Below are 14286 nucleotides of genomic sequence, written 5' to 3' on the forward strand. Positions count from 1 at the left end.
GTACATTTCTAGCCCTTCTGATTGCAGAGAACTTGAAAAAAGCTCAAAATTTAGACTGGGAATAGTGCGTATTTGCAACCTTGAGGATAATTAACCAATGGAAAAATGTAGCCCTCAGGATGTGGAGTATTCCTTTTCACTTGAAGCCTTCAAATCAAGACTGGATCTGTTTCTAAACCGTGTGCTCTAGCTCAGCCAAGAGTTATGAGCTTGATGCAGAGTAAAACTCTGACTTGTTATGGAGGAGGTCAAACTAACGTAGATTATCATAATGATCCCCTCTGGCCAGACAATCTAGGAATCGCACAGTAGAATTACAATTCCCATAGAAGACCAGATGTCAGATCTTGAGGGACTTATTTTTGCTTTTGTTTCTGTTCTTGTTGTGTTTTAATCGAACCCCTACACATTATGGGCAAAAGGTCTGAATGTTTTTAATTACCATAAAACTATTTTATTTAAAGCCGTGGCTTCCAAGTACTGATGTCTCTTGCCCCCTACATTTTGCTTTTAATTTTTTTTATTAGCTCCCTGCCTTGCTCAAGACCCTAATACCTTTAAGCTCATTGGACAAGATCCTCAGCTGATCAAGTCACTGGAACTGTGATTACTTTACATCAGATGATGATCCATTCTAGAGTAAAACTTAGCTAAGCTCTTAAACCCACCAAAAATAGTGTTTTATCATTACAACCTGGCAGATATTTGATAAGCAGTGGCATGAATGACATAGCAATAAATGTTCACTATTACCATTATTAAACTTTTTGCTAAGGAGGTATGTCACATGTGATGGGTGCTCAATAACCTGATTTTTCCACCTCACTCTTTATATCTTTTAAAAAAATCTTTAGATGATTTAAAAATTGAGTAGAGAAGACAATGAGAAAATTTAGAGCAACGTACCGAAGTGAGGTGAGTGGATAGCATGATGGCAGATGAAATCCTTTATTGCAAATGCAAGGTGATACAGATGAGAAGGAATAGATTTTAGGGGCTTTCTTATGTTGGGAAACCAGGTTTTCACACACTTCGTTTTGTGTGAAGTGTCTGCTTTCTGTGGAAAATTTTGACTTTTGTAGAAAAAACAAAACCCCAAAACTTTTGGGTTTGTGTTCTGTCAGTCAAAATTTTCCTCAAGGGCTGATAAACATTTCCCAACCAACTCTAATAGTCTTATATTCACATGGCTGGGATAAAATTACCCTTAATCATGTAGGGGACAACTTGGTCAAAAGGCAGTGTAATGATAATCAATAAGCAAACAGCATTAGGATGTACAAAGAATGGATTAGCAAAAATTATAATTCATTATCTTTGACAGAACTGTGCTCTTTAAGGTCTTAGAATAATAGGGTTGGAAGAGACCTCAGGAGGTCGTCTAGTCCAACCTCCTGCTCAAAGTGGGTCCAACACCAACTAAATCATCCCAGCCAGGGCTTTGTCAAGCCGGGCCTTAAAAACCTCTAAGGATGGAGATTCCACCACCTCTCTAGGTAACCCATTCCAGTGCTTCACCACCCTCCGAGCGAAACAGTGTTTCCTATCCAACCTATTCCTCACTGCAACTTGAGACCATTGCTTCTTGTTCTGTTATCTGCCACCACTGAGAACAGCTGAGCTCCATCCTCTTTGGAATCCCCCTTCAGGTAGTTGAAGGCTGATATCAAATCCCCCCTCACTCTTCTCTTCTGCAGATTAAATAACCCCGGTTCCCTCAGCCTCTCCTCATAAGTCATGTGCCCCAGCCCCCTGATCATTTTCATTGCCTTCCACTGGACTCTCTCCAATGTGTCCACAGTTCTGTAGTGGGGCCACCAAAACTGGACACAATACTCCAGATGTGGCCTCACCAGTGCCGAATAGAGGGGAATAATCACTTCCCTCAATCTGCTGGTAATGCTACTAATGCAACCCAATATGCCGTTAGGCTTCTTGGCCACAAAGGTACACTGCTGACTCATATCCAGCTTCTCATCCACTGTAATCCCCAGGTCCTTTTCTGCAGAACTGCCGCTTAGCCAGTCGGTCCCCAGCCTGTAGCGGTGCGGTGACCCCTGGGGCACTTCGCTTGATACAGGCTGCCAACTAGACATTGAGCCATTGATCACTATCTGTTGAGCCCAACAATCTAGCCAGCTTTCTATCCACCGTCTAGTCCATTCATCTAATCCATACTTTTTAAAACTTGCAGGCAAGAATACTGTGGAAGACCGTATCAAAAGCTTTGCTAAAAACAAGATATATCTCATCCACTGCTTTCCCCATATCCACAGAACCAGTTGTCTCATCATAGAAGGCAATCAGATTGGTCAGGCATGACTTGTCCTTGGTGAATCCATGTTGACTGTTCCTGATCACCTTTCTCTCCTCCAAGTGCTTCAAAATGGATTCCTTGAGGACCTGCTCCATGATTTTTCCAGGGACCGAGGTGAGGCTGATGGGTCTGTAGTTCCCTGGGTTCTCCTTCTTCCCTTTTTTAAAGATGGGCACTATATTTGCCTTTTTCCAATCGACAGGGACCTTCATCGATTGCCACGAGTTTTCAAAGATAATGGCCAATGGCTCTACAATTACATCAGCCTATTTCCTCAGCACCCTCGGATACATTAGATCTGGACCTTTGGACTTGTGCATGTCCAGCTTTTCTAAATAGTCCTTAACCTGTTCTTTCACCACTAAGGGCTGCTCACCTCCTTCCAATACTGTGTTGCCCAGGACAGCAGTGTGGAAGCTGACCTTGTCTGTGAAGACTGAGGCAAAAAAGTATTAAGTACTTTAGCTTTTCCCACATCATCTGTCACTGGGTTGCCTTCTCCATTCATTAAGGGTCCCACACTTTCCCTGGCCTTTTTCTTGTATCTAACATACCTGTAGAAATCCTTCTTGTTACCCTTCACATCCCTTGCTAGCTGCAACTCTAGTTGGGTTTTGGCCTTCCTGATTACACCCCTGCATACTTGAGCAATATTTTTATACTCCTCTCTAGTCATCTGTCCAAGTTTCCACTTTTTGTAAGCTTCCTTTTTGTGTTTAAGCTCACCAAAGATTTCACTGTTAACCCAAGCTGGTCACCTGACTTATTTGCTATTCTTTCTGCACATCGGGATGGTTTGTTCCTGCACTGTCAATAAGGCTTCTTTAAAATATAGCCAGCTTTCCTGAACTCCCTTCCCCCTCATATTAGCTTACCAGGGGATCCTGCCCATCCTTCTGTACCTCTGAGTGCAAGAGGTTCAGGGAGGTAGGTTGAGACAATATCACCCTCTGCTGTATGAATCCTGTATCCACTTCTTTTGAACCCCCATAGAATGAGCAGACAGGACCAAGGGAGATGCATTTGCTCATAGGCTACAGAAGAAGTTGTGAAGTGATTTGTCTGCAAATCTACAACCCGGTGGGAAGGGGAAGGCTCTGCTGTTGCATATCTCCCCATTGTGCAGTTATTCTGTCTGTGCACAGGTCTAAGGGTTGGTACCACAGTTCTTACTAAATTGTGTGTATATTTCCCTGAGACAGAGCTATGCTGGTGTATTTGTTCACCATCCTCTTATGCATTGTTTGTGCTTGAAAATCAATAAAACCTTCAGACTATGTAGCTGCCTCTCTTTCCTTATGTTTTGAACCAAGCTCACTTTGTAGTGCTAGAATCATCTTCAAACAATTTCTCTTGCTCTGTTTACTGTCTAAGGGTAGTATTATGCCATCGATTATGTTTTTTTTAAAGTAGAGCTCCCTATGGAAATCAACAGGGAGTTCTGCTTAAAAATCAATGGTGTGATAGGCCCCTGAAACCGAAGACAATGATGACACTTAAGCACTTCAGGTGATGTGATTAGGATGCTCACACAGACCACTAATTTGCAGGCAAAGGAAAGGTTACTAAACTCAATTACAGAGAAATATAGGGTATGCCTACACTGCAATTAGACACCTGTAGTTGGCGGGTCAGTTGACTTGGGCTTGCAGGGCTGTGAGGCAGTAAAATGATGGTGTAGATATTTGGGATAAGGCTGGAGCCCTGGCTCTGGGACCCTCCGTCCTCATGGGGTCTCAGAAGTCAGGGTCCAGCTCTGGGACCCTGCATCTACACCACAGTTTTACAGCCCGGCAGCCTGAGCCCTGTGAGTCAGAGTCCACTGATGTAGGCCAGCCATAGGTGTTTAATTGCAATGTAGACATACCCATTATGGGGATACTCACTAGATGTTTAACTTCCTTCAGTTCCTTTGCCTGACTGAGAGCAACAGAATTGGGCACAAAATAATAGGCAGCAGCAACATCAGAAGAATAACCCATCAAACAGTAGCTGTCATAGGACTAAGCTTACATACCAAAATCAAAATTGTCTTTAAATAGACCACCCAGGTAACATCACCGATTGTTCAATTCAAAGAAATTCTGATCCTTGGGGACTGGCAGCTGTAGAGATAAATTCTGATGTTCAGAGCATCAAAACTGCTTGCTTTGGACAGGACAGCTTAAGCAGATGAAACAATTCTGAGTCCCTGTAAAAAGACCTTTTGGCCCCTTAAGAAGCAGGAGGGAGTTTGACATGTGTTGCAGGGATTTGTAAAGGGGATCCCTTGAGATGTAAAGCAACTGGAGCTTCTGACTGCTCCTGGTTATTCCAAGCCTCTTCACTCGCTACAATATTAGATCTTGGTTTCTGTTGTTTTAAATAAATATAAATGGAAAAGGCTGCTGAAGTATTTTATTGATTGACTTGTTTGTCCTGTTGCAGTCTATGGCCTTGATCCTGCAGTGACATATGTGTGAGCACTCATCAGTTGAATTAAATGGGACTTCATGCAGGGAGGGGGCTGCATGGAACTCCTGGCAGGAGCAAGGCCTCTGAAAGGTCCCCTGGGAATTCATTGTTCATTAGTCCATAGTACAATGCCCTTTACACAATCAGTACTTGGCATTTAGTGCAGTTTTAGGATGGAGTAATGTGGCTAGTTAATTGGGTTTGATAATGGCTCTGCAAGCTTTATGGCAAAGTCAGAGATACTCATGCCTTTTGGAGAAAATACAGAAGTGGTGACATTTTGTTTTGCGGTTTGCAACAGTAAATTTATTAACATGAACAACGAGAAGCTTGTGAAAATGCCCACAAAAGGAGAGAACAGGCCAGGGGTCGGCAACGTTCGGCATGCGGCTCGCCAGGGTAAGCACTCTGGCGGGCCAGGCCAGTTTATTTACCTGCTGACATGGCAGGTTCGGCCGATCACGGCCCCCACTCGCCGCGGTTCGCCGTCCCAGGCCAATGGGGGCGGCGAGAAGCGGCGCGGGCGAGGGATGTGCTGGCCGCGGCTTCCCACAGCCCCCATTGACCCGGGACGGTGAACCGCGGCCAGTGGGGGCTGTGATCGGCTGAACCTGCCGCGTCAGCAGATAAATAAACTGGCCCAGCCCGCTTACCCTGCTTACACTGGTGAGCCGCGTGCCAAACTGCCGACCCCTGGTATAGGCAGTACTCACCACCTTTTTGCCTCTTGTGGGGCTCCTTTCACTACCCACATCTGGTTGTATTGTCCTGACCTGGACCCCATCCACCTCTTCATCAGCCAGATGCTGTATCATAGCAGTCGATAAGAATTTTGCCATTGACTTCAATAAAAGCTGAATTAGGCCCTACTCTTTCTGATAACTATATCCTAGGCCCATTTTGAGGCTTGGAAGACTGCTCTCAGAAGGAATGAGCTTTTTATTATTCTGATCAACCCTTTTTGCTTTACTGCTAAAAGTGAATTTAGAAAACTATCCCCATTTTCAAAGGCTGGAACAAGACACCATTGGAATTTGGATTAGTGTTGCATCCTGTAAACTAAGAATGATTTTGTTTTCTGAAATCTGATTTACTTATTTTGTAAAATAATACTGAGCGAGGCCATTGTTCATGTTCTCTGCCTGGTCAGTGTGGCAAACAAGTCAGTTTAATTTGCGTTATAAGCTTGTTACAAGAGGCACGGAGGGGAGTAGAGGCTGAAAAGAACTCTTGCATTTGTGGTTTTAATAAGAATTGTTTTCACCAGGGAACTCTCAGCCTGTCGGATTAAAATTGTAAAGAGACCTTTTACTGTAACAGCTCTGACAGTTATCCTCTTAGTAAAGTTTGCTTTTGGGATAATTACATTTTACATCTACTGTTTACTAAATGAACAGCTCTTTGGCACTGCTTTTAACCTTGACCAGATTTCCCCATGGTGTTTTTTCTTATGACTATGATGGAAACATTTAGAAATACATTTTGCTTCTTATTTTTGGTGGTTTTTGTTTTGATAGGGAAGGGGTTTTCCCCCTTGAATTTGTGAATATGGGTTTGAAGGATCATTTTAGCAATTATGCCTCAAGTAAGATAACATTAAGATTGGCATCATCTGCAGCAGGAGGGGAAAATGCAGGCTCATTCATTTTCGTTGTTTTGTAGAAAATGTATTTCTATTATGTAAGAAAGTTCTTAGCTTTTGAAATCTGTTGAAGAAAGAGGCAGGCCTTAGGGAACACATCCTGCCTTAATGAAGGGTATGGACTAAATAACCTCTTGAGGTCCCTTCCAGGCTTATGTTCCTCCGAGGCTAAGTCCATACTGCAGGATTTGATGATGGTCTATGATGGTGTGGAGGAGAGAGCTGGCTGTAGATGAAACCCCACCTGGTAGTTTTATACTTTGAATTAAATAATGCTTGACTACCTGCATGTAAAGGCGATACTGGATCTTGAACAATAAGTCTAGCCCACAGAGGCCCAAACTGGACATTTATCAGTCTTCTGAGAAGCAGTGGGATCAAGTAGTATCTGCCTATCAAAGCATTGTTTACTCAAACAGTGAAGCCAGCTACAAGCACACACAGCTGGTTCAGCCAAACCTGAAGCCTTTTTTTTTATGGTGAATTAGAACCAATGGCCTTCTTCTACAGTTGTCTGAAATTCAGAACTGTTTCATAGGATTTAATATGAAAATACTTGCAGTTTTGTTTTTGTGCAGTGTTGTACACCCCAGGTTGCAGTTTGATCTAGCCATTTTTGCATAGAAAAATATTAATTTTCATGTGTTTCATTCAAAGCCACTGTCTGTCATAAATCAGGCCAATTTATGCACAAAACACTCTTGTATCTGAGTCGCAGATCTCAATTACCCATGCAAAGCCATATCCAAGCCCAAACACATTTGAGTCCAATTGCATCAGTATTAAGCCCCATGGCTTGCTAAAGGCCAAATTTTCAGCAAGCACCTATAAGGCAATTTAGACTAGCAATAGTGACTTGCTAAGTGGATCCAAACATGATTTAATGAGAGTCAGGATTCTGAACAGTTAAGGGTGTGTGTGGGTTTTTTTTCCTCTTTGTAATTTACTCCCAGATAACAAGATGGTGTGACATACCAGGGTACAATCCAGATTAATGAGTATCTGTGTCACCCCAGGCCCAGCAACCTTGGATGCCTGTCCATGCTTTGCTGAAGGAATTCCCACTTGGGCTGCTCACAGACAGCCTTCCAGGATACCAGCTCCACCTTGAGTCTTTATTTGTGTGTAACTGCAGCTTGCCAGCCATGGTTGGGTTACACTCTGGCTTTCACCAGCCTTGGTGATGCCAATACACTCGATCTTAGATTTTCCCCTGAAATGTATGTCCTGTACTGCCCAGCTCTCTCCTGGGCAATGCAAGTTTATATGAAGTCCATGATTTCTTTAATAGAAATAATATGCACACAACTTGCCACCCTAAATGAAGTTTCCCAAACACTTCAATTTAAACACACAGTATTAGATAAAATAATAAAACAAGTCTATTAACAACAAAGAGATAATTTAAGTGAGTACAAGTAATGAGGCATTAAAAGCAGAAATGGTTACAAGAAAAACAAAGACGTTAGGCACCAGTTGCATTTCAACAAACTATGTTAAATTCAAAGCAAAGTTTTCTCACCGCATTCTTTCAGCATTACTGACAAAACTTCTTAGGTCAACCTTACCTTGCAAGATATGCTCTGTACAAAAATTATTACAATAATGTGAACACAGGGGTACAATCTGTCTGATGGATGCAGGAATGGTGTAGGACTCCAAGCCCTAAATCTGTCTCAAATGCTGGGCTTTCAGAAGAAATACTACATATATTTCTAATGCCTGATATGCACATCTACACCATTGCAACAAGCAAAAAATGAAACAGGAAAAACTACATTAAAACAACACTGGTGATGAGCCAAACAAGAAAGCAAGGGAATTCTGAAACAAAACAGTCAGAGTTCCTAATTCCCTCTTTAGCTATAAGACTCTCAGCTGTTGGCAATCAAGAATTTAGTCACCGTGCTGCTCATACTCCACTGTTAGTCTGTCTATGTTCTGCAGTCAATGTGGAACAATTTACCTGCATTTTAAAAACCTTTTGCATTCAGTCTGGTAGTGATGATCATCATTTTAGGTACAGAAATAAAAAATCCTGAACTACTCATTTTACACAGGAGATCTGGTATCTTTGTTAATAAATATTGCAGTGCTGTAACTTACTGCAGATAACTCCTGCCCCAACGAGCTTACAATCTAAATAGACAACATGGACAAAGGGTAGGAGAAAAGCAGTATTCTAGTTCTTCCCTGTTTTACAGATGTGGAAGAGAAGCTCAGAGAGGTTAAATGACTTGTTGATGGTCACCTAGGGAGTATGTGGCAGATTTGGGAGCATAACTGAACTAGACCTCTTGAGTGCAAGGTAAGGACCTTAACCTCAAGACCAGTGGTGGGCAACCTGCGGCCCGCACATGGTGGGCCGTCGGAAAGATTGTTTACATTTGCACGTCCACCTGCATCTCCCAGTGGCCGCGGTTCGCCGTTCCCAGCCAATGGGAGTTGCGGGAAGTGGCGTGAGCCACGGGGACTTGCTGGCCACTGCTTTCTGCAGCTCCCATTGGTTGGGAACGGCAAACTGCGGCCATTGGGAGCTGTGGGCAGCCATGCAAATGTAAACAAACTGTTTGGTGGCCCTCCAGCGGATTACCCTGATGGGCTGTGTGCGGGCCCAGATTTCCCACCACTACTCAAGACCAACCTTCCTCTCTCTTTTAAAAGTACAAATCAAGTAAAACAATCCAACACAATTTACTGTAAAACGGGGATTTACATGACATGATAGTTGTGGTATAAGAACCACAGTAGGAGAGAAAAGAGTTGAAAGCAGCCTAATGGTGTTGGAATGTGATGCTTTCTACTCGTCAGCAGAAGTATGTGAGATGCAGCCCCACATATTGGTGGTAATGGACCCCTTCTGTGATAAGTTTCAGAGTAGCAGTCATGTTAATCTGTATCCACAAAAAGAACGGGAGTACTCGTGGCACCTTAGAGACTAACAAATTTATTAGAGCATAAGCTTTCGTGGGCTACAGCCCATTTCTTCGGAGGCATATAGAATGGAACATATATTGAGGAGATATATATATATACACGCATACAGAGAGCATGAACAGGTGGGAGTTGTCTTACCAACTCTGAGAGGCCAATTAAGTAAGTGAAAAAAAACTTTTGAAGTGATAATCAAGATATCCCCGTACAGTTTGATAAGAAGTGTGAAAATACTTACAAGGGGAGATAGATTCAATGTTTGTAATGGCTCAGCCATTCCCAGTCCTTATTCAATCCTAAATTGATTGTATCTAGTTTGCATATCAATTCCAGCTCAGCAGTCTCTCCTTGGAGTCTGTTTTTGAAGTTTTTCCATTGTAAGATAGCCACCCGCAGGTCTGTCATTGAATGACCAGACAGGTTAAAGTGTTCTCCCACTGGTTTTTGAGTATTATGATTCCTGATGTCAGATTCTTTTGCATAGAGACTGTCCGGTTTGGCCAATGTACGTGGCAGAGGGGCATTGCTGGCACATGATGGCATATATCACACTGGTAGATGTGCAGGTGAACGAGCCCCTGATGGTATGGCTGATGTGATTAGGTCCTATGATGATGTCACTTGAATAGATATGTGGACAGAGTTGGCATCGGGCTTTGTTACAAGGATAGGTTCCTGGGTCAGTGTTTTTGTTCAGTGATGTGTGGTTGCTGGTGAGTATTTGCTTTAGGTTGGGGGTGTGTGTAAGCAAGGACAGGTCTGTCTCCCAAGATCTGTGAGAGTGGGGGATCATCTTTCAGGATAGGTTGTAGATCTTTGATGATGTGCTGGAGAGGTTTTAGTTGGGGGCTGAAGGTGACAGCTAGTGGTGTTCTGTTATTTTCTTTGTTGGGCCTGTCTTGTAGGAGGTGACTTCTGGGTACTCGTTTGGCTCTGTCAATCTGTTTTTTCACTTCAGCAGGTGGGTATTGTAGTTTTAAGAATGCTTGATAGAGATCTTGTAGGTGCTTGTCTCTGTCTGAGGGATTGGAGCAAATGCGATTATATCTTAGAGCTTGGCTATTGACAATGGATTGTGTGGTGGCCACTGTGGATGTAGAAGCCCTCTACACCAATATTCCACACAAAGATGGATTACAAGCTATCAGGAACAGTATCCCCGATAATATCACGGCTAACCTGGTGGCTGAACTTTGTGACTTTGTCCTCACCCACAACTATTTCACATTTGGGGACAATATATACCTTCAAGTCAGCGGCACTGCTATGGACACTCACATGGCCCCACAGTATACTAACGTTTTTATGGCTGACTTAGAACAACACTTCCTTAGCTCTCGTCCCCTAACGCCCCTACTCTACTTGCGCTACATTGATGACATCTTCTTCATCTGGACCCATGGAAAAGAAGCCCTTGAAGAATTCCACGATGATTTCAGTGATTTCCATCCCACCATCAACCTCAGCCTAGATCAATCCACACAAGCGGTCCATTTCCTGGACACTACTGTGCTAATAAGCGATGGTCACATAAATACCACCCTATACCGGAAACCTACTGACCGCTACACTTACCTACATGCCTCCAGCTTCCATCCAGGACACATACTTTGTCTGTCTGGCCTCTTGAGAATCCAGTTTGAATTAGTTAGGGGAGCCTTCCCCAAGAGGTGGCAGTACTGGGTTTACTATGGTGCCAATGGCACGGTGGTACTGGACCCATGCTCGGCCTCTTCGCCCGTCCCCCCCCAAGGCCACGCCTGCTGCTCGCTCCTCTGCCCTCTTCTCCCCCTACTGTACGAGCAGTGGGTGGGGGAAGAGGCTGAGTGAGGGCTGAGCCTCGGGGCGGAGCACAGGTGAAGCCGCAGTCTGGGCGCTGGGGACAGCCAAAGATTAATCTGTCCCTGAAAGGTAGTAACTCTCCCCCATGAATTACGTACAATCAGTGGCTCACAACAATATGTAAACATAATGCGGAAAGATTTCCCAAAGATATCGCAGGAAATTGCCATATCTGTCACAGTTAGTGGCAAGTAATTTGATTTTGTGCCTGTTAAAGGGTCTTCTTTTAGAAAAGTTCACTTAAAATGAGTATAATTTAATGCAAATAGGTTTTTGCTTCTCTAGACAGTCATATTAATATAGCCAGATATGACGACTTCTCTCTAGCCGTCATTTCCCAGTCAAGGTAATTTGGTTATTTTTGAAAATCTTGGCCAAATCTTCTTGAAAAAAACATTTGGCCAAGATTTTAAAAAATAACAAGTGATATGTCCCTTAATTTTTGGGTGCCTAATTTGAGAGACCTTAAAAAGGTTAGATGTTCAGGTGGTAGAATGCTGAACATATATATATAAAAAAATAAACACCACCACCACAAAGGTACCCAACCCACTAGTCAAGATTTTTGAAAAATCATGGCCTACGTTTCAAATCAATTCTATTTTAGGAAAATTAAAAATGGCCATTTAAAATTTCTCATTTTACATCAATTAGGGTGACCAGATGTCCCGATTTTATAGGGAAGTCCCGATTTTTGGGTCTTTTACTTATATAGGCTCCCCTCCCCCCCCCCGTCCCGATTTTTCACATTTGCTGTCTGGTCACCCTAACATCAATTCTCTTGAGTCTTCTAAACATGTTGTTTGTGTATGTTTCTGTTGGCAGTCACTTGTATATTTCTAAAAGCAAGGAGACAGGTAAAAATAAAAATCAGATTCCTGCGAAAAAGTGTGTGTGTGGGGTGGGGAGAGGAGGAGAACTCCACAAGTTTTTCCTATGAAACAATGATAAGCAATGAGGAGTTGGATAATACAGTACTTTATCTCTTTGCCCGCTCTAACTAAGCTAAGAAAAGAATTCAATAGGAAATCAGATATGAAATTGCTCTTCCACTTCTCCGGTATGAAAGAAGGTAGGGAGAAGGATAAGGCAGCTCTTTTTGGAGAAGCAATCTACATGTCAAAAGAACCATTATTAAAATTGTTTGATGAAGTGCCAACTTAAAATCCTGGCTCTACTGTGTGTGACCCAACCATTACCTCTTCTCATAGACACTAACATGAATTCTGGAGGCAATTCTTTGCTCTGACACTCACTGACTGCATGTTAGTGTTCTGCTTGTTATGTGATGAAGTGTGATCATTCAAAAATGCGGAAATATTACCTTTTTGGTAAGGAAAGATCAGCTATATTTAAAAAAAAATAATCTTTCAAGTCTCTGTAACCTGCTTTTGAATTCCTTCACTCTAGAGACACTATGAATTTGATCTCTCTTGTTTTCTGCCCCCTGATCTCCCTAGGGCAGTGACCAACGGCGGTTGGGTTTTTTTTTTTTTGTTTGCTTTTGCTTTGTGTGGGGGGGAATAGTTAGGTTGCACAGGTGAATTATACTTTTTGGCATTTCTACAGCATCTAGTTGCTACTTGCCATGTTTAATTTCAAAATCCACTTCTGCTATTAAAATGACAGCCCTGTTTGTTCTCATATCTGGGTCAACATAACATCAATCTTCTTTCCAAGTTGCAAACATTCTGGAAGAACCATGCTCCCCAAGAATTTCACATCTTGGGCCCCTGCTGTAAATTAACCATGTGTAAGATGTTCTGACATCTGAACTGTGTAAAATCTCCATTTTGTTTTTAAACTCTGCACTATCCCTTATTCCACCACATCTTTCCTCAGCACACATTTTGATTCTTCTCTCATGCAGGGCTATGGGTAGGTTCTGGTCACTGGTTTGTGGAAAATGGCTGCTTCACATGCATGGCTCTGGCTGATGCAGGCTGAATACACAATTTGAATGACCTCCTCAGTCATGTACTGTCACTTGAATTTCATTTTTCTACTCTTTTCGGGGATGACTTTAGATATTATCTCAGACTTTTGTTGCAAAATGGTTAGACTATAGGAACACACTTTATGTGGGCATGCCCAGAAGTCAGATCAGATGCCTGCAGCTAGTGGAAAATTTCGCTATTAAGGTCCCGACATTAACGAAAGGCATGGAACATATTTTGGTGCACTATGAACTGGCTGCATCTGAAGAGGAGGACTACAAGGAACACACTGCACTCCTGTCTATTTTTCTCTATGCTTAGCAACTTTAAGAAATGTTCTTAGAATTTAAGCATCTATGTATTACAATTGGTTATATAGGAGTTGGGGGGGCTTTGTGATTCATGCTGAATTTTGTTGACGAGGCTGGATTTGCTGCAGATCAGCGTGCCTGTGAGGAAACATGTGATAGAGGGGAAGGTGTGTTTTGTTTTTAAAGGCATTAACCTAGCTCTCAGAGCCAGGAATAGAATCCAGGTCTTCCATCAGATTCCTTGTGTGAACTTGACAAATAATTAAATCTCTTGGTGTATCTGTTTCCCACCTGAAAAGGGGAATAATTCCTCCTCTGTGTGGTAAAATCCATTCATGGATTTTGAGGTGTGTTCAGGCTTTTCAATACTATCATCTGCAGCTAACTAGTTCAGAAGCAGTTGTTGGGATAGGGGAAGGAAGGGCAAAGGATCATTTGAAAGGTTCTGCTTTGTTCTTGCACCATTTATGACAGATACAGTGAAACATTTTGACTTACAGGAAACCAGTGTGTTTCTTGGAGCCATGCATATGATGGAATGGAATGGGGCTGCTTTTAGATAAGACTGTTTATTTCCTGTACATTCTTTTTCTTTTTAAGAGTAGTGGTTAAGACCGACATCCTCGTAAAACTTTGCTGTCAATAAATAGGGCAACCCTCTTCTCTCATCTTTCTCCATCTAAAAAATCTTCAATTCTGGGATTATTTGCTTAAACACAACATCCCTAGTATAAGCAAGAGTGCAGTCATTCTCTCCTTCCACAGCAGGTGGTCAGCTTATCCAAACAAATGAAAATAAGGGTCACAGCAATTTAGGGAGCTGTTTCTTGTGCTGTTGAAGTCTAGACT

Source organism: Chrysemys picta, chromosome 1, assembly GCF_011386835.1.
Source record: "Chrysemys picta bellii isolate R12L10 chromosome 1, ASM1138683v2, whole genome shotgun sequence".
Taxonomy (NCBI): Eukaryota; Metazoa; Chordata; order Testudines; family Emydidae; genus Chrysemys; species Chrysemys picta.